General features: G+C 41.0%; 1 protein-coding gene across 1 annotated transcript in view; it reads left to right on the top strand.

The window, feature by feature from the left end:
* The first annotated feature begins 748 nt into the window (after window positions 1-748).
* The window catches only part of brinp2 (bone morphogenetic protein/retinoic acid inducible neural-specific 2), a 343,506-nt gene continuing 324,995 nt past the window's right edge, over window positions 749-19,259 (top strand). Inside the window, exon 1 of the mRNA XM_049598763.1 lies at window positions 749-1,566. The gene's annotated coding sequence lies outside the window, so the exon portion shown is untranslated. The remainder of the gene's footprint in view (window positions 1,567-19,259) is intronic.

Below are 19,259 nucleotides of genomic sequence, written 5' to 3'. Positions count from 1 at the left end.
CCATTACAGGCTGTTACTTATTTCCCTCCCGACGCCCCTGGGCAGCATATTCAACATGCACTCCACTCTCCAGCCTCCCTTCAACCACTTACTTATTCATCACAGACTCACCAAGGCAGCTGCTTAACTGACAGACACCAGATTTTATAAAGAGAAGGAGACAGACAGACAGAAGCGTATGACTCTGCCCAGTAATTGGGGACATTGTCAGTATGAATTCAGTTTTGCCGGGAGTCAAAGCAGATTTGCGGTGGACAAATTTGGCTAAAGCACTGGGAGTGAATGAGAGGGTACAAAAAAAAAGAGAGAAGCATTTTCACTTTCATTAGCCAGCCTGTCCCTTTGGGCTTAAACACATAGAGCTCAGTGCATGAATTGCCCCCCTTACACACCCATACACACACAAACACGCACTCATACACACCCTCACTGTTTCTCTGCCTCCTTTATCCTCCTTCCCTGGCACACTCTCCCTCCTCTTTCACTTCTCTTTCATCCCACTCCTCTCATCTCCCTCTCCATCCTCTCCTCTGTCTCATCTAGGTTTATCTTCCTCTGTCCACTCTCTCCATCCCTCTCTCTCTCCTCCTTCTCTCCTCAGCGCGCATCATCGCGGCGCTCACCTCCTTCCCTCTCCTCCTCCTCCTCTGCGGTTTCCAGCCAATCGCTGCCGAGGGAGGTGTGGTTTCACAACAGGAGGATGGACGGTGCTTGTTGAGGAGAGAGAGAGAGAGGGGAGAGAAGAGGAGAGGAGAGGAGAGCGCTGGTGAAAAGAGACGCTTTCCTGAGCTACTTGGGAGAAACAACACCAGGCTTGACACTGAGTGATGACCGTGGCGCGGAGAGACTCGGCAGACCGGGAATAAAAACGCGGAATAAAACACACAGACAGAGAGAGAGAGAGAGGGGAGGAGGGTGCACAGTTTGTGGATACCTGCGCGTCTCCGATCCGGCCGCAGGTGCGCTAAATCCCTCTGAAGGGAGAGTTCTTTGGTCCGGAGGAGGAAGTGAGAGAAGAAGATATCTGCCTGGGATTATTTCTCCTTTTTTCCTCGCCCCATATCATCTGTGTTTCAGTCACTCTCAAAGCAAACTTTCTCAGCTTTTGCAGCGCCTGCAGCCACATTTCAACTCCAGGTTGGACTCAGATCTGAAGGAGCTTTGTAAAATCGTGGACTGTTCACTCAGACTGTTTCCAAACGCGGATTACACCGGAGAGCATCACCAAACCAGAAAGGAGAATTCCTCTAAACTCCAAACTTGTGTTGTGTGACGCGAGTCTGTCCATCCCACCTGTGTTTTCCTATTTAATGTGCTGATGAGGAGGACAATGTCTGGATTATTACAGCCGCTGCTCATCCTGCCCCGGGGGAGAAGGGAAGAGTGAGGGAAGCAGAGAGAGGAGAGAAAAGAGGAGGAAGAGAAGAGAAGGGGAAGTCGGTGGCGTTTGGCTGCCGTCCACTAGTTCGTTAGCGCCTTCGCCGCTCGCACTCTCCCACCTCTTTTTACTGGATACGCGGACACACATCAAGAGACGCACGGGGAGGACCTGCGTTCACACCCTGGGTGAGTTTGCGTGTCTATACTGGGGGAATTAAAACAAACGGGGGGACATAAGAGTGTGGTGCTGTGCGTTCTCGTGCCAGGCGCGACTGTTTTACGCGCAGCCCACTCCCGGGTTTATACGCACAAAACAGTAATGCGGGTTCGGATGGTCAGTTGCAGTGTGGCAGCGTTCAACTCCTGACGCATGATCGATCAGCAGAGGGGTGAGGAAGGAGAGCAGAGAATTTGTATGTAGATGAATCAGACTGGTGGCCGTTCCCTCATCAGCAGGGACGGCAGCAGGGACGTGTTTCCTGGCGTCAATATTTGAGCGAAGAAAAAGAAAGAAATCTGTGCAAAGAGGGTGCACGTGCAAATAGATATCAGAGGTCACACGTGGGTCTTGAGACGTCAGCACCCTTTGAAACAGTTCTGTTGCATTTTATGTGCTTAAATGTGTCTCATTTGAACGTTTTAGTGTGGATGCAGTAGTGCAGCCCTACAGTCTAAACATGCTCAGGAAATGTGTGTTTGTGTGCTAATTTTTGTCTATTTACATACTGTGACTTTGCAACATGTTGCATTTTTCTCTATGTGTGAGTGAGTGAGTGAGTGTGTGTGTGTGTGTGTGTGTGTGTGTGTGTGTGTGTGTGAACCAAAATCTACTCTTGTCACATCATTATACATAAAATCTGGAGCTGAATCTGACTTGTCCTTCAACCTCTGCTTTGCTTCATCTCCCCAACGTGTATGTGTGCATGTGTGTGTGTGTGTGCGCGCTGATGCAGTCTGTCCTCACCAATGAATACCTTCCTGCCTGCCTGTGTGTCTCTCTCTGCCTCTGTGCGTGTGTGTGTGTGCTTGTGTGATATTGTTGCTCCATCAGTCACCCAGAATGCCGGCTACGCACGGCGCAATTTCTCACAAATTCTCTGAACCATGTAAGCACAACATTTACCTGTCAGCTACTTTGTCGAGGCTGTACTGTATGTGGCCGTAAGAAATCCTGAGAGAGGAGGAGCTGCTGCCACAGATTTACACTTAACACCCACCGCCACCGCCAGAGACCCGGGGTGGGAGAGAGGTCTTGTCAAACAAATCATGGAGGAGGAGGAAGAAGAGGAAGTCAGAACCCAACTCAAATCATTACATACACTCACATGCACCTGCAGAGTACATTTGACAGCTTTGTCCGTCCTCATCCTGTACATTTTAATGGAAGCGAGACACGCTGACAATGTGGACATTTCTGTGATATACTCTCACGCTGAGAGCATGCAAATGAAAGGCTGAGTGCATGACACACACGGAGCTCCAATGACACAATTAATGGTTAATGGCGGTGCAAGTGTACACATCTGTGCTGACATCATGACAGGAGAAAGGAAATATTATTCAGCGCCAGAGCCCGTGAGTGTTTGACGTTGCTGAGTGTCCATTGTAGATTGTGCTCAAGTGGGAGTGATGTAATTTGACAAGAGAAACTGTAAAACACACCAAATGCATAAACGTACAGTTACTTCTTGCTGATATTGTAAAACTGTTTTAGTTCTGGCCTAAGTAAGGCCTCCCAAACTTTTCCATATCAAGCCTAAGGCTGGGTGAAGTGGCTGAAATCAATATCCCAATATTAAAAGGGTACTCCAGTGATTTAACACTATACTTCCATAGTTTGGGGACTTGCGAGAAAACGTTTAAAAAAAGAATGGTATAAATCGATGCGGCATAGGCCAAGACATCCTGACTTTTCTTCCCTTGTATTTGTCAAACTCCAGAACTGTTGGATGCTACATTTCCCTAATGTAACCAATAGCCTCTTTGTGTCTGATCCTCTCTGTCTCTGTCTTTCAAACTTTGAGCCCTCAGTCTGCAACACAGGCTTTGTTAAAAACAGAAAACGAGATATCCCTGTGATGTTGAGCCACAGAAGAGATGAAGATATACCCCTTTAATTAGAAGATGTTAATGCAGTAAATATTTTCCACCGATATGGACAAAACTTATTTCATTATTTAACTGTTTATTTAATAGGGACAAAGCACATTAATGAACATCTTTATGAAATGCAAGATGTAAACGTGGCAGAGTTAGCATCAATGTTAATTTACATTTATTGTCCCGAGGCAGGTAACACAAACAGAAACATTACAAGTAACAATATACAGATACAAAAATACAATATAAAAGACTAAATACATTGAAGGACATGGCAAGTTATAAGAAAAAACTGCACTAACTCTTTGTTAAAGTTTTCAAATGCACATTTCTTTTGTTTGCACAACAATAATAAGATATTAGATCATCTCAACATGATTTCACTTAAAGGCGATACTGTATAGGATAATGCTGAAATACTGGGGAAAAATGCCCCCTAAAGAGTGAAATGACCGTGACCCACTGCATTACATGGTGGTGGCGCAAATTGTGTTGAAATTACGTAGTGTCTGCCACAGTTAGGTTAAGGCACCAAAACTACTGGGTTAGGTTCAGATTGTGTTTTTGGTTAAAATAAATACACTTGTTATGTGAAGTGATGTAAAGTAACATACATAACTTTAAAACATACTTCCTGTACATACCAAGCATAGCTGTTTTAACCAAAAACATGATCTTCATGACACAACTATGTAAAGGTAGTAGTGTGTATGGTTAAAAGAAGTCCAGGTTGACTTTTAGTTTCACATGGGACACGAACAAAGGTCTCCTAGGTGAAAGTCCAGTGTTTGTTGACCAATCCGCCACCACAGTGTTTATACTACCTATAAGGTCATGATTTTAACCACCGCACACTGAGTGACATCATTGAACCAGGGAATTTGTGTGTCCACCATGACAAAAGAATCCTAACTGACTAATCATTGGCACTGTTTTTGTGATGCCAGCACATAATTTTAACACAATACGGCCACCACCACATAACATGGTGTTCAGAGGTTATGGTCATTTAATGGATTTCTGTGAGACCATGTTTGGAAAATGGCTAACATGACAAAAGAGTACGCTCTTTCGATGAGATAATCACGGGTGATAAATTCAACCAAGAGATGCAAAAAGTTATCATAGAAATACAAACAAAAACTGATACAGGGAAATGGAATTAAAAGAATAAGGCTAGTGATACGGTCCCACAAAAAGACCAATACCAACAATGAAAATTATCCTACAACAAGTATTGTGTGTGTAGGCCTACATCTGATATATGTTCTTTCTCTGTGCCGGAGAGCTCCTTATCATCCCAGAACACATCAGTGAACCACACTGTTGCATTGTGTGTGTTCTTTCATTACTATGAACACACACATTGTAGTTTATTTTGCCTCAGTCCCACACACACACAGTCCTGCTGCCCCAAATATTTACTAGAGCACCAAATGTGTATTAATCCACCGCTGAAAATAGTTCCCAACAAATGCTCTATTTCCTCCTGTTTGAGTGATGTTGGCTGAAAACTGCAGTGCCCATCAACAAGACACTCACATAAACAAACCTTTTTAAAGATTTAAGAACTTTCAAAAAGTGATGATAGAGGAGGTTAATTTAAAAGTCCTATTTGAGACTTCTTGGAGAGGAAATAAATCTAAAATGTTTCACACTGTAGAACCAGTTTTTATAACTCCCACCTCTTTTCAGCCTCTCTGCTCTCTCAGTGCAAATGTATCTCAGTGCACTTGCATTAGGCCTGGCATGTTTATTAAATTATCGCCCATCCCTACATGAGACCACAGACAGCATTAGACAACACTGAGTAGGAGGGAACTCGCTGAGATGAGTTCTAATGTAGCTTTTGTTTCTGCTTGTTGTCTTGGTTGAGAATCATAAAGCTGTCAGTTTCTGGGGTGATAGCCACAGTAGGTGGAATGAAACCTATAATTCACCGCTTATTTTTATGGATTCTCTCAGCGCTGTAACATCTCAGCAAAGCAATGAAATAAGAGCAAAATTAAACCACTTCTCATTTTGCTTAGGACCCTGTGGAATCCATTTAAAGGCCCCAGGTGGTCCCCAGTCTGTACTTTTGGAACCGTTAATATAGACGTGCAAAAGTACATTCCTCAGTATGGAAATGAGTTTATATGCCTATAGTATCCCACAGCTAAAATAGACGGGCCTCAACAGACACATTTCATAGCTAACAACTCCGGATAGGACCTCTTAAAGATGTCATTTTGATTATTCTCAGTGATGTAGTATAATTCTGCTGGTATTTCTGGCTTTCTCACTTAAAAAAATGTCTTCATAGCAAGGTGGCATCTGTGTTTTGCTAAAGCCTTTTTCTCCAAAGAGCAAGGCTCCAGGATTAATGATTTTCCCAAAACTGAAAAGGATAGGTTCATAATTTCTCCAAATACTGGAAGCAGCTGTGGTTTATCAAATATTCTCCCATTCCAATATCACAGAGAACTGCAAAGTTCCAGTGAGAGCACACTCAGTGACAGAAAAGATAATATCCCTGCTTCAGTATCATCCTTCTCTAAAAGAAAAATCCATTCGACCTCTCTTATTATCTCTTATTTCTCCCACTTATTTTTCCCCACGTTCTCTCTTACAGTATCATCCAAGGTCATGTAGTTTCAGGATGCTCTGTCTGCGACCTTTGCTCCGCTTCATAAGCAATCTAAAAAGCCGCGCTGAATCCACTGTTGCTCTCGATGTGAGTCACTCTGCGGAGAAGTGCATCAGCTAAATGCGTGTATATAAATGTAAATGCATGTCCTCAGCGTGTATGCTCTTCAGAGATTGACTGGTGCATATGATACGGCTGTGCCCTTCAAACTGCAAGGACATGGGGAGATATTGAAAATGCAGCCTTTTCAACGATTGATACATAATAGTGGGCTTTCAGATTTGCCACCAGTTTCATTTCTCAGAATTGTGAGCTGTCCTTTTCAAGATAAACGGTGTTGAGGATTTTAAGGTTCAAGTCAGGCTGTGGAACCATCTCAGTATAATTGAAGTTATTCACAAATACACAAAGATTGCTCTGTCTATGGTGTGTGTAGGTGGCTGTACAATCCATCTGTCAGCCAGCAGTGGTTAACAATGGGTTTTATTTTCCACTGTGGGCTGAGAGAATATCCATCTTATCAGTAAGTGCTGAACCGTTGTGCTTTGGATAGTATGTCATTCAGATTCATGATGGTTTTAGTTAGTGTCGAAACAAAGTCAGTTGACTGAAAACTTATTTAATTTAATTTATTGATTTTTGCTTAAATAAATTGTTCCAATATTTTGGGCAATACACTCATTTGCTTTCTTGCTGACTACGATATAAGAAAAGTCCTAGCACTCTTATGTCGATGTGCCAAAGATCAAACTACTGCTGGTTAGCTAAGCTTAGCATGAAGACAAGACAAGGCACAAACTAATGCGATTGAATCTCTCTGGTATTTGTGTTTGTCAGTTCAGGTTGGTACAAGGAGCACCACAAAGATGAGGACTTGCTCTGTGGTAATGTGTGAGGAGCTCTTTTTCAGACTGTTTCCACACCTATTTGTTAAAAAAATCAACAGATTATCTGAAAATGAAAATAAACACTCATCACAGCCCTTGTTTGACATTTCACCATCTATAGAAATAGGATTGGGCATTGTTGGGGGGTTTCCTCTGTTAAGATATTCTAGTTTCTAAACAGTTCCTGAACTGATACTTGTAAAATTCTGTTGGGTCTGTGACCCCTAAGGGATTCTCAGAGTTACTACGGATTATATTTGATAAGTTTTAATTGAATTATGATGTTTATGATTTTTGTTGTTTATGATCTATGATTTTATGTTTTCAAAAATTAGAATATATCAAATAATCATAAATCAACATTTAAGATGACAGAGTGCTCCAGGGAGGATTTTCTGTAGGCTGAGGTGGAAGTTAGCGTCACCCTGGTTCCCTTGTCAAAAAGCCTTTGGAATTTTTACATTGGATTTTTAAATTACTGCAGAAGATAAGCTCTGTGGCATCTATGATACATTTATGAGCACCACTGTCATGATTATTGAAGCTTAAATGCAATTGCTAGATTAAAAAGCTAATGTTCGCCTATAATCAAACTACACCACAGTTGCATGACTTTAAGTCGCCACTCCAATAAAGCTGTAAAGCTGTGTTTGGTGTGATGATGTTTTGTAGTCTCATTTAGTCATGTGTTAGCAACCGTCCTTTTTAAGACACATAAGAGCTTCAAGATTCACAAGTGGGGTATTTACTGACATATTTTTTGACATAGAACACGTGAAAATCCCTTAAACTTGTGTTAACCACAGACCGTATTTCAGGTGTTAAATGAAAAACACAAAAAAAGAAAACATTGACTTTGAGACGAAAGAATCAGGAGTGCTAAAATGCTAACTCATTTTCGTGTTTCAGGAGTCCTGGGGCACTCTGTTAATGATAGGCTAACTGTTAGGCTACCCATGAATCCATGTCCTGCTTCGTCTCTCTTTGAGCTAAGGGGTCCTTGGTCTGAAAACTGGTTTAACGTATATTTAGATGTATAATAAGTATGAATACAAGACGCTATTAACAACTTGACATTAAAAAGTCACATAATAATCAAACCTAAGACAACTGGAATAATTGAACACTAAATAAGAGTTAAAATACTGATAACTGCAAAATAAATATTGAGTTGGGATCAGTAACTGACTCCCTGTCACTCAAATAACAATAGCTAATCCACCTTGACAGCTACCTTACACGGGGCTAACATCGCTCATGCTAACTTCAACGATCAGCTTCATACCCTTTGCTCCAGTCGATGCTCTCTCTCTCTCTCTCTCTCTCTCTCTCTCTCTCTCTCTCTCTCTCTCATTACAAAATGAGGCAACAAAATCTGGGTTGTGACTGATTTGGTTGTTACTGGTTATATAGATACTGGTGCATTCAGGTTTTGGTACCTCGGGGTTTAGCTACCCAACCTTAACAGGGACTGTAAGTACTATTGAGCCCTACATGGCATGTGATCGGCTGGAAGTTGAGGGGGCATGGATTGATACTCAGTGTCATACAAACAATTACATTTTGACATAAAAGTTGTCATGAAATCAGAGTCATTGGGGGAAATGTCATTATGAAAAAGCAACAGAATTTTGAAAAAGTGGCATTTTGGAAAAAAAAATCCCTGTGATGAACTAAAAGTGAATAACAACAAAACTTTAACTGTAATATTAAGTTTTATTCCCATTTCTTTAAGGATAATTTACTTAAAAAATTAATTTATATGATTATTTATTCCATAATGTTATTAATTTAATATTAAATGCTTGAGATTCCTCACAAGACTGGTAGTATAATGCAAAATTAAATGAATGTTAACATGTTACATACAGTTCAAATAAACACAAGAAGTTTGTGCTCCTTGTGTTTATTTGAACTGTATGTAACGTATGTATTGATAGATTAGAATATTGTGTTATTTATCATTGTAGTCATTTCCATTAAAGAAAAGCGGTGCCATAGAAAGATTCCAGGTACAAAGCAAAGTAAACAATTGAAACCTTGAGAATAAAGTGCCTTCCAACCTCCTCTGTATTTATTTACTTCAAAGCTGCTATTTTTCACCTTTCTGTGAACCATGTAGGAATGTTCAGCAGCCAACCTACAACTATTGATTGCTCCACATGATGTTTTTATGTACAGTATATATGTGGTGGTGAAAAATCTTTAAGCAATATTCTGAAGCTGGATCAGGACAGCATTCCAATGCGGTGTGGTCCAGGTGTAATTGATTATTGACTGACGGGGGTACAATACCATTGTGTCTCCGTGCACTAATAAGGTTTGTCGAAGGCGTTGATGATGGCACTGATGTCAGCCCACACTCCTGTGAGATATATATACAGTAGGTGGTATCTGTGCTTTGCTGTGTCGTGACTGAACCTGCGGCAGGTTCTGACACACACTGTACCCACACTGACTGAGTGGACTGACTTTTCTGTAGAACAAAAGCCTGTCAGATAAGAGGTTTTGGTCATGACTACCCATATAAAACAAATCATATTATTATTCCATACAATAATTAACCTGCCTTCCCTCAAATCACCATGTTTTCATATAGATTTAATGAGGCTCATTATGTTATAAGACTTCACCAAGCCACACTTGACATTAAAAAGTGGGTAAATTAAAGTAACATTAAAATAATGTACCAGCAACACCGGTCTCTAAAATCAGTGTTCCCTTTACTCTGGATAATCCTCAGACCTCACTGTGCACAGTTTCCATCCATCTGCACAGTGCATCATAGTAGATACATTTTGCTAAGAGACCATTGATTGCACATTACTTTTTATGTTGCTTTGTGGGATCATTTGAGTCAGCTATAACAGGAAGCTGAACTGAAAGAAAGTGAAATGTGTTGTAAAAAGTTAGAATATATTCTGATGCACATTCAGCATCACGTTGCTATTTTTTTCTCCTGATCAGTGAAATGAGGCATGTTGAGTTTGGCTGTTTACAGTTTGGTGATGTGTGACCATAATCATTTACTGACATGCATTTTGATTTTTCCATGTGCTCTGTTTGGCTCAGCAGGAAAGGTTTCCTCTCATCTCCTCAGTTAGTACTGTAATAGAGTGCCGCAGGGATGACGTTTTTGTGTAGGCCGATGGAGAAGTTAGCACTGGCTTGGTTCCAATAAAATCCAATTTTTTTATTTTTTTTTTTCATTGGATTTTGGATAATTGCAGAAAATTAGCTCTGTAGCAAACAAACTTTCATGATACTTAATTTTTTTGTTAAACAAGATAATCATCACAAATGAACACCACTTTCGTGATCTTGCATAAATGCAGTTGCTAGAAGAAAAAGCATTAGGCCCTAAACAAACTACACCACAGTGACATGATTCAGCATCGCAGCGAGGCTGTAAAGCCATGTCCTATGTCCCATGTCTGTTCTCTACTCTCATTTAGCCACATGTTAGCAACTGCCTTTTTAAGACAACTAAACACTTCAGAATTCACAAGTTGCGTATTTACTGACGTATTTTACGACATAAAACTAAACGTAAAAGTCTCTTCAGCTTGAGTTAACCACAGACCTTACCAAAAATCCATTCAAAAAACCCAATGACTTCGAGACGGAGGAACTGGCAGTGCTAAAATGCTAACTCATTCCGGGTTTTAGGAGTCATTCCTGCAGCACTCTATGCAAATCCATTTTTTTTTTCAGCCAGGAAATAATGTCCATCAAACATCCATCAAAAAGCAGCACTTACAGCAGCGTGTGCTACAACTTTCATCGTTCAGGCAAATAATTGACATTTGAGCCTACCCTGGTGCCTATTGGCTCCTGAATTTCCCCTCTGGGGATCAATAAAGGCTTATCTTTACTCAGTTATCATTTAGACCTGCATGCATTGCCTTCCTGTCACTTTCACACCACATCAATATAAAAATATTCACCTCTTCTAACGCACAATGACATTTAAACCTTAACAGAAAAACAGCTTTCAAAATGATACAGGCTTACTCATCTGCAATCTGCCTATCTGCCTGGAGGTTTCTGAATCACAAAGCTTCAATGAACTGAAGACTTCACTGATGCCACATAAAGTTCAGGTTGACATGAAGGTGGGAGACTATCAGTAGTTCAGCCTTCAGCTCAGCCTAACAGCCTTTCCAGGTGGAGCTTTTATAGCATGCCGCATAATGTGCGTCATTATCACTGTCCGAGGTCGTGCGACCTTCTTGGTGCTGGAGATGTCTAACTGCCCGTCGGTCACACGGATCAGCAGGATTACAGCTGCACTCAGATGATGCAGTCTTAACAAGAGAGATTCACTGTGTATTTTTTCTTTTTTTTTCCATCTTGGTCCTCTCTCTGCTGGTAGGAGGTTGTGGGTCAGTTGCCTGTTGGCGACTTGGCATCATGTAACATTAATTATGACAGACAGTCAGATGTCTGATCTCATACGTATCAGGCTACAACATCATCTGATCTAATTCACATTTATTTTTAGCCTCATTGTTGCAATTCAGGGTAGAGTGAAAATCAAGCACATGAGCCTGTTAACGGTTCACAAATTTGGTGTCTGTAAACCTGTTTATTTAGCTGCTCCTTATTCAAACAATAGAGAGTGGCTGTATGTCCACTTCTTTCATTTGTTTGCATAAATGATTGTTTTGAGATATAAGAGGGCAGTATTGGGTTATTTTTAGTCTCACTGGGAACAAAAATATAAATGAGGAGGAGTGTCTTGATTTTTTTTTTGTGAAATGAGAAGACCAGCCCCCTCTCCACCCAAATAACTTTATACCATCCGTAAGAGCCTCCAGTTTTCTGATTTCAGGCTGCAGGGATTTACTCCTTTATAGCCACAAGAGTGTTATTGATGTCCCACTCTGAAGTTATAGCAATATGGTGTGGCTTGCAGTCAGTGCTAAATGCCATGTAGTGTATTTGGACTGACTTTTGTTTTTTGCTACTTAGGTGAACTGAAAAATACAAAATAAAAGTGAAAAATGACCCTATTATTTCCATTTGTGGAGAACACAGAATTGCAGAATTTGATGTGGATGCTAAATGTGGATGTAATTTATGAAAATCACAATTTTTCCCCAACAGTTCTAAACTTTTTTTCACAGCATCTAAGCCAATGACAAAAAAAGACAGAAAAAAAACAATGCTGCTATACTTTGATGTAATTTAGGAGCATGCTGCTTTCGTTCTCTCCATGTGTTGCTTAGGTCCTTCACTCACAGTGGCAGGGCTGCAGACACTGGGGGAACACTGGTTCAGTTGTAGCAGATACTTTGCTCTGATCTGCCTGTGTCTGTCTCCAACTTTAGCATCGTTAGGTCTGATCGCGAAGATGCAAGTGACGGCTAGCTTGACCACAGTCTTTTACTTGGTTAGCCAAGCTAGATCAAATCCTGTCCTCCTGTGCTGCTCGAGAGGTTCAGAAGCAGCGTCCAGTGTTTCTGCATCAAGCTGGCCTTCACTCACACCTCAGTGGTCAAACTGGCTGCCACTTAAGTTGGAGTGCACCCTGATTTCAACATCTAAATGCATCGAAACAGGCCAGAATACAGATATGACTGTCCACTTTTCAAAATAAGGTGTTAACATGGTGTAAATACATATAGTAAATAAGATAAATTGGATTGTATTCACAGTAAGTATAAAGCACAATAAATGTGTCCCTTACAACTTAAGGGACTATCCCACTAAATTCATTAAATTTTGATTTTTTTTTTATTGAATTGAAATTTTATTCATCCACCACACTGTTGGGTACTGGTTCTTATGACAAAATATGCTGAAATTAAAAATCAGGAAAGATAAAGCAGAACACAGAATTTGGGGAAAATAAAATGGATGTCATAGGGCCCTGCATCATTACATTGCTATGATACAGTTGATACAATAACTAAAAACTAACACAAATACATGATAAATGCTTAATTCCAGTCATGTTAAACAGAGAAAAGCAGCAAATGCTCAGAATTTCAGGCATTGGGACCGGATAAAGTTTGGCATTCTTCCTCAATAAATGACTTAAGAAATCAATCTATCATTACAAATGGTTGACATTAGTCTTTATAGTGATCAGCGTATACATTTGGCAGCACCAATCCCTATTCTTTGATAGAGTTTGAGATAAACTCCAGTCAATGCACGTCTTTTTTAGTAGTGCTGACCTATAAATCAGCTCTGCCAGCAGCTAGAATACTGAGCTCTCTGAACTTCTTATCCAAAAGATTGGCACAAAAACAGGAAAGATAAAGACAAATCTCAGTCATTAGAAACCGAACCTCCAGGGAAAAGAAAAAGAAAATAGATGAAACAATAGCCCTCACCAAAAACAGCACCACTGCTGCTCCACTCTGCAGCGTTGGCACGCCTCTCGTGGAAAACCTCAGAGATGGGCCTGGCTTCAGTGTCTTGTTTAAGGCAAAAGTGTAGGGAGGGAGGGACATGAAAGGCAGTTAAACTCTCCTCACTGCCCCTTCTCCCCTTCTCTTTGTACATCAAAGTGCGTGTCTCTTCTTAAGAAGAAGCCACATGCATCCCATTGCAGCTGTAGTAGGAGGGGATGAGGAGAATCGGCCTGAGTGAGCAGTGGGAACTCTCAATTGTTTCCCATATGTACATTAATCCTGAGCTGGGCTCCAACATGCACTGTAGCAGTCCAAAGCCTCGCTGACATTTCAGTCTGCACAGGGGGTGGACGAGAATGACAGGGCATGTGTGTGTTTGTGTGTGTGTGTGTGTGTGTGCATGTGGGTGGGGTGTGTTTAATACCCTTTTTTACTACTGTATAGAAAAAAACAACAGATTTCTTTTTTATTTAATCCACTGAGGATTTCTTTTAAGCCGCTTCCAAATATTCGTATGGACTAAGCTGTTGAGTTGTGTAGAAAAATGTCTGTCTCATTAATGAGTTTTTCATAGGAAAATCAGTTGAGGGACTGGCCCGTCTTTCCCACAAGGCCTGTGAAAATTGTTTTGCAGACACTTGTTTCAGGAAGGTCAAGTGCAAAATATTTGCAAAATGACTACTTTGCCTTTTTAGTTCTATCACGTTAAACTGATTTCTGATTTTTGAGGAGCTAAAACATGTCACAGAAAACTGAGGTACCAAAATGCCTACAGGTGAGTTGGATTTGTAGATCGTTTGGTAGTATATCACTTTTTGTTAATTTTGATAGCAGCACACCCATTTCTTTCTCATCTTTTCTAACTTTCTAGACCTATCTATCTTGACCCTCATATCTGGATAAAATCCACTTTCATACCTTTCATTTCCACTACAGCCATAGGTTTGGGAGATATGGTGATGTATATCATGAGTTGAGAGAAACTTGTCAGATTTTTCTACTCTGTTTACACTGTAGACTGTAAAAAAAAAAATGGATGTAGCCACCATGACATCATTTGTGGACTACTCTTTTGAAGCCTAGAGTTTGACATCATGTCCATTGCCATCTTGGATTTTTGGAGCCAGATGTGACCATATTTGGAGAAGAGGGTGGAGCTCTGGAGGAGTAGGGGGTGGGTCCAGCCTAGCAACCTATTTTCATTACCAGGTCACCAAATACCAATGCTTTGTCACGCCCCATAGCATCTCATAACAACGCACAGGCCACTTTTTAGCGTATCTAGGTGACGCACAGCTGAAACACATTGCAACATTTTGTCAATGTGAAATGGGCATGGTTAGACTTTTGGGTTAGAGTAAGTAAGTTCATAATGTAATGTAATGTGATATAAATACATCAATTGGGTTATGTCGTTGCATGACGATTGTGCTTATATTGCTTGATATAAACTTAAAACAACAGTGAGTTTTGGTTTCACACGGGACACAAACTGTGGTGAAAGTCCGGTTTTGTTTGACCCATCCACTTTGCCTCCCTCCCACCATACGCGTACTTTGATCACAGCATCAACTGCCACACATAGGTTTTAATTGGACTTAGTTAAAAGCCCAGGGGTCCGTTTCACAAAGCAGGTTCAACAAACTCTGAGTCTAATCCTGAACTCTGAGTTGATCTACTCTGAGATAGGAAACTCTGAGTTTCCGGTTCCAGAACAGCTGATGTGAATCAGTTTAATCAACTCGGAGTAGTTTCACCTGGAGTTAAGCGCGTGCACCACGGCTATAAAAAGCCAGCATCAATGGAGCCCCGATTCGACGAGTCACCATGGCAACGGGGAAGAGGAGGGCTGCGTTTTTCACCCCACTAGAATTAAAAATCTTAATGCGCTCATACAGCGAGTTTGCACACGTTTTCAAAAAGAAGTGCAACACTGCTGCAGCTGCAAAAGAGAGGGAGACGGTGTGGGAGAACATTGCTGCTCGGGTCAATGCATAAGTTTAAATGTAGTCCTTTGCAACCACACTAATATTACAGGGGAAAACTGCTTGAATGGTAGCCTATTAATTTATTTCATTTAGATGCAATCCCGCGGGGAGAAGCGTATTTGGCAGCAGTTCAGGATGAAATATAAAAACATTGTTCAAACAGGTAAGACCTCGGCATAATCTCATGGGGGTACCTCATTTTGATCATGTTTTACATTGTAAAGTAAATATTAAGTGGCTGTTTGACTGTGCAGTTGTTTTATCCCCAACATAATGCTGTTTTCACACACATAAATGTGTTCTCATCTATATCATGTTCTGTTAAATAATTAAGCCTATTTAAACTAACACAGACCTCTACTCAGCCAGCAGAAAGAAGGCAGATGCCCTTAAAACGAGCACACTTTTCTGACCGCCCTGCATACAGTTGCCTTACTCAATAAGTGCTCAGCTCATTGTACAAAAAACTTCCATTTGCAAAGAAACGCAGCGCAACACACAATATCTGCTGGGATGTGAGAGCATGACTACGATTGGTAATGTTGCAAATGTAAGGACGGATTAGGTTGTGTATGTAGATGATGGACTGTGACGTGAAACGGTACAGCTCAAAAATATAATTGTCTGGAAATGCTAGAACATCTATGCGCGGTCTGATAACCATCTCTCGACGAATATTTAATTCTCTGCACAGTAATGCTGCTCCTTCATCCACGGGATCGTTATCAGAAGGACATGCCATGTTAGTGAAAAAAGTCGCCACATACTGTGCCTAATGGACTTCTAATATAGCCTACTGACTCTGATTTTCTTAATGATTTTTTAAATGACAGACGGCAGAACTACGCTACGGCAAAACTCGCCTGCTGACTGAATGAATGAGGAAATCAAATGGAGTGTGTGGCTCTGAAAGAGGGCGGAGACAGAGAGAAACTCGAGGTTCATTGACAAAAACCTGGTCCCGACCAGGTTAGGTTCATAGAGTCTGTTACTACGGTAACTGACCGAGAGCTTAAGTTACCTCTCTCTCTGAAACAGGCTAGAGTTACCCCTCTTTCTCTGGTTTGAGTTACCTCCCTTTTTGAAACGGAAAACTCAGAGTTTCCCTCATTTCAGGGTTAACAGACTCTGAGTTTTCACTAAACCTGCTTTGTGAAACGGACCCCAGTAGGCTATGTCTCATAAACACACATACACTAAATTGTGCCTTTGGCATTGTTATCACATGCTGAGGGGTGTGACAAAGCTGTGATATTGGGAATACGAACGGGCTGCATCATCTGCAGACAGTCACTCAGAGCAGCCACACCCTTGACTATGCATAACTTTAAGTTTTACTAAAATTTTAAAGTGAAGTTAAAATTTGAGTGAAATAGAAATTCACCTTCTGTACAGTTGTCACAAATGTTTATATTAGCCATAGATTCCAAAACCGTTTGCACCAGGCTGTAAACATTTTATTTCTACTGTAAAGCTGGGAATTTTTAACATGGGGGTCTATGGCAATTGACTCGATTCTGGAGCCAGCCTCAAGTGGCCATTAAAGGAACTGCAGTTTTTGGCACTTCCACCATGGCTTCATTTTCCAGCCCTGGAGGTTGCTGCTATGTGAATGCAGAGATAACCTAACTTATCTCTGTTTGAGTTAGGTCTAGGGCTGGATATGTTTCTATATGACCAGTACCAAGGGACCAAATCACAATGCAGAATTTGGTGCTACATTTTAGTGCCAGGAGCCTGCGGTTAGGAGAGGAAGAGAAGGAGAGAAAGAGAGATACTGAGGCTACAGTGACCAAAGCAGAGGCCATAAAGTCACAAGTAGCAGTGCAATTTCTTAACAGTTTAGGCTGTTTGTCAGTGAATAAAGGCTACAACTCCGTAAGACCCAAGCCCAGCTCGTGTCTTGCTTGTCACCTGCTGATTAAAGTAGTGGGGGCGGGGCAGCGTTAGTCCCAACGACAGCAAGTGTAGTTAACCTCCCATTGGAACCTGACCAGGCTCACTCTTAAGGTGGACCATTCAGGTGGACGAGCTACTCTCATTGCAGTGACAATTTAAGCAGCTCCTAAAGAGAAAACCGAGAAATGTCTGGCTGCCAAATCTTAGGGAGTTATGGAAACAATAATTGATCCAAACTCAAACTTTATTTTGTTATCAGTACTACAACTATTATTTGGTATTAAATTATTTTAGTTGTGTTAGGGCATATTTATTTTGCAAGTTTGTGATGTGAAGTTGTTTATCGTTTTTTTGTATTTATTCATATTTAGGAATCAATAAGTTTGACTTTGCCTTTGCAGTTAAAAAAAAATCTTTAATGTCATTGATGGTTGATTAATGCATTTTTAAGAGTATTTCTGTAGGCAATGGTGTAGTTTTAAAGGCATAATTTTAGCACTAGTATTGGCAGAAAAAAAGATAAAGATACCCAACCCTAATAATGTTATTGTGGGCTATATTGAAAATTAATGAGTGAGACTGCTTAATAACAGTGGTGGATTTACAGAATATTTTGCATCAAATTTCAAATACCTCAAATTTTCTTTTTAGTTTTTTAGCAAAAACGTCTGCACCTGGTAACTGTTTCTGAAGGTTTCTCAACAGTTGCTTCAGGGTGTGCCAACTATACTTGCCAGAGATAGAGCAGATACATTTTTCCTTGTCTTTTCTTTTGCTGAAACTTTGCGTACATGCTGCTCTTTTACACCACCCAATTCTTCCACTCATCCCCAATGTATAAACGGCTGTTGATGCTAAGCAGAAAACACAGCACATTCTCTGGGCAAGAGGGTTTTTCCAGAGAAGATACAGCCATGTTTACTAAAGCAAAAGCCCTAAAGGATTGCATTGGTTTTCCTGTAGCTGTCAGATTGAAAACCCTGCATAAGAATGTAGCGCATTGTTACTTTAAATTCATTCATAAGTGATGTTGAGTCTAAAACTTGTCATCTAGGTCCCTGTCAGACGCTGGAAGAAGGAACATTAAGGAACACCAAACTCTCTCAGTGCTTAAGCAGTACATTATTCATGACTTATCCTGCACTACAACGGCTGATGACTGCATGTGCGTCTCTTTCTCTCACCTTCTCCTCATCCACCTTCTCTTCTGCCTCTCCTCCACTTCCCGACAATGATTAGGAAGGACATTTAGTGGCGAGAAATACAATGATTATCAGTTGCGGCATTGATCTGCCTATTGAGTTAAATCATCCAGATTCATTAGCTCTGACATCCAAACTCCCTTCATTGATTTTTACTGTTGCCGTTGAAGGAGATTTAACCACCGCCACCCATTCTCTCTCTCACACACACACACAACCTGCCTTAAGCCAAACAGGTTATGCTGCAGAAATGTACCAATTGTACTTTCCTGACCCACTTTATCAGCATTCATGTGCTCAGTGCTTGCGCAAGCATTCAGTCAGTCCTCTTTGGTATAGGAGAGAGTTTGGATAGGAGGAGGAAAGGGGTGGAGAGAGATGGAGGAAGTGAGAGTATGGTCACATACACATCACTTTATATTCATGCTGTTTTACATCATGCATGGAGGCCAGAGAATTTACCAACCATGCGAAGAAAAAAAAAAAATCAAGTCCAGCAGCGCTGCTTCACCTTGTCTCTCACATCAGTGAGATACTGGTGTGCCCCTGGAATACATTTTACAGCCAAACATCGGCCTTATTCCCTTCAGATCGAGTGAGTTGCTTCAGAGTGGAATGAAGTGGAACGGCCCGGATGCGCTTATTAAAAACCTATCAGGCTGCTGCATCAGCCCAGCAGACTTGGTGGAGAACATCTGGGAAGACGTCATAATGGAGTTCCTGCCTGTCTCTACATGTCACTGCAGCCCCCACAGGAAGAGCGTGTCATTGTGGTTACATATGTGAGAAGGTGGAGAGGCAAGATCTGG

The sequence above is a fragment of the Epinephelus fuscoguttatus genome, linkage group LG15 (genome assembly GCF_011397635.1).
Source record: "Epinephelus fuscoguttatus linkage group LG15, E.fuscoguttatus.final_Chr_v1".
NCBI lineage: Eukaryota > Metazoa > Chordata > Actinopteri > Perciformes > Serranidae > Epinephelus > Epinephelus fuscoguttatus.
This window is presented reverse-complemented; position numbering and strand designations above follow the sequence as displayed.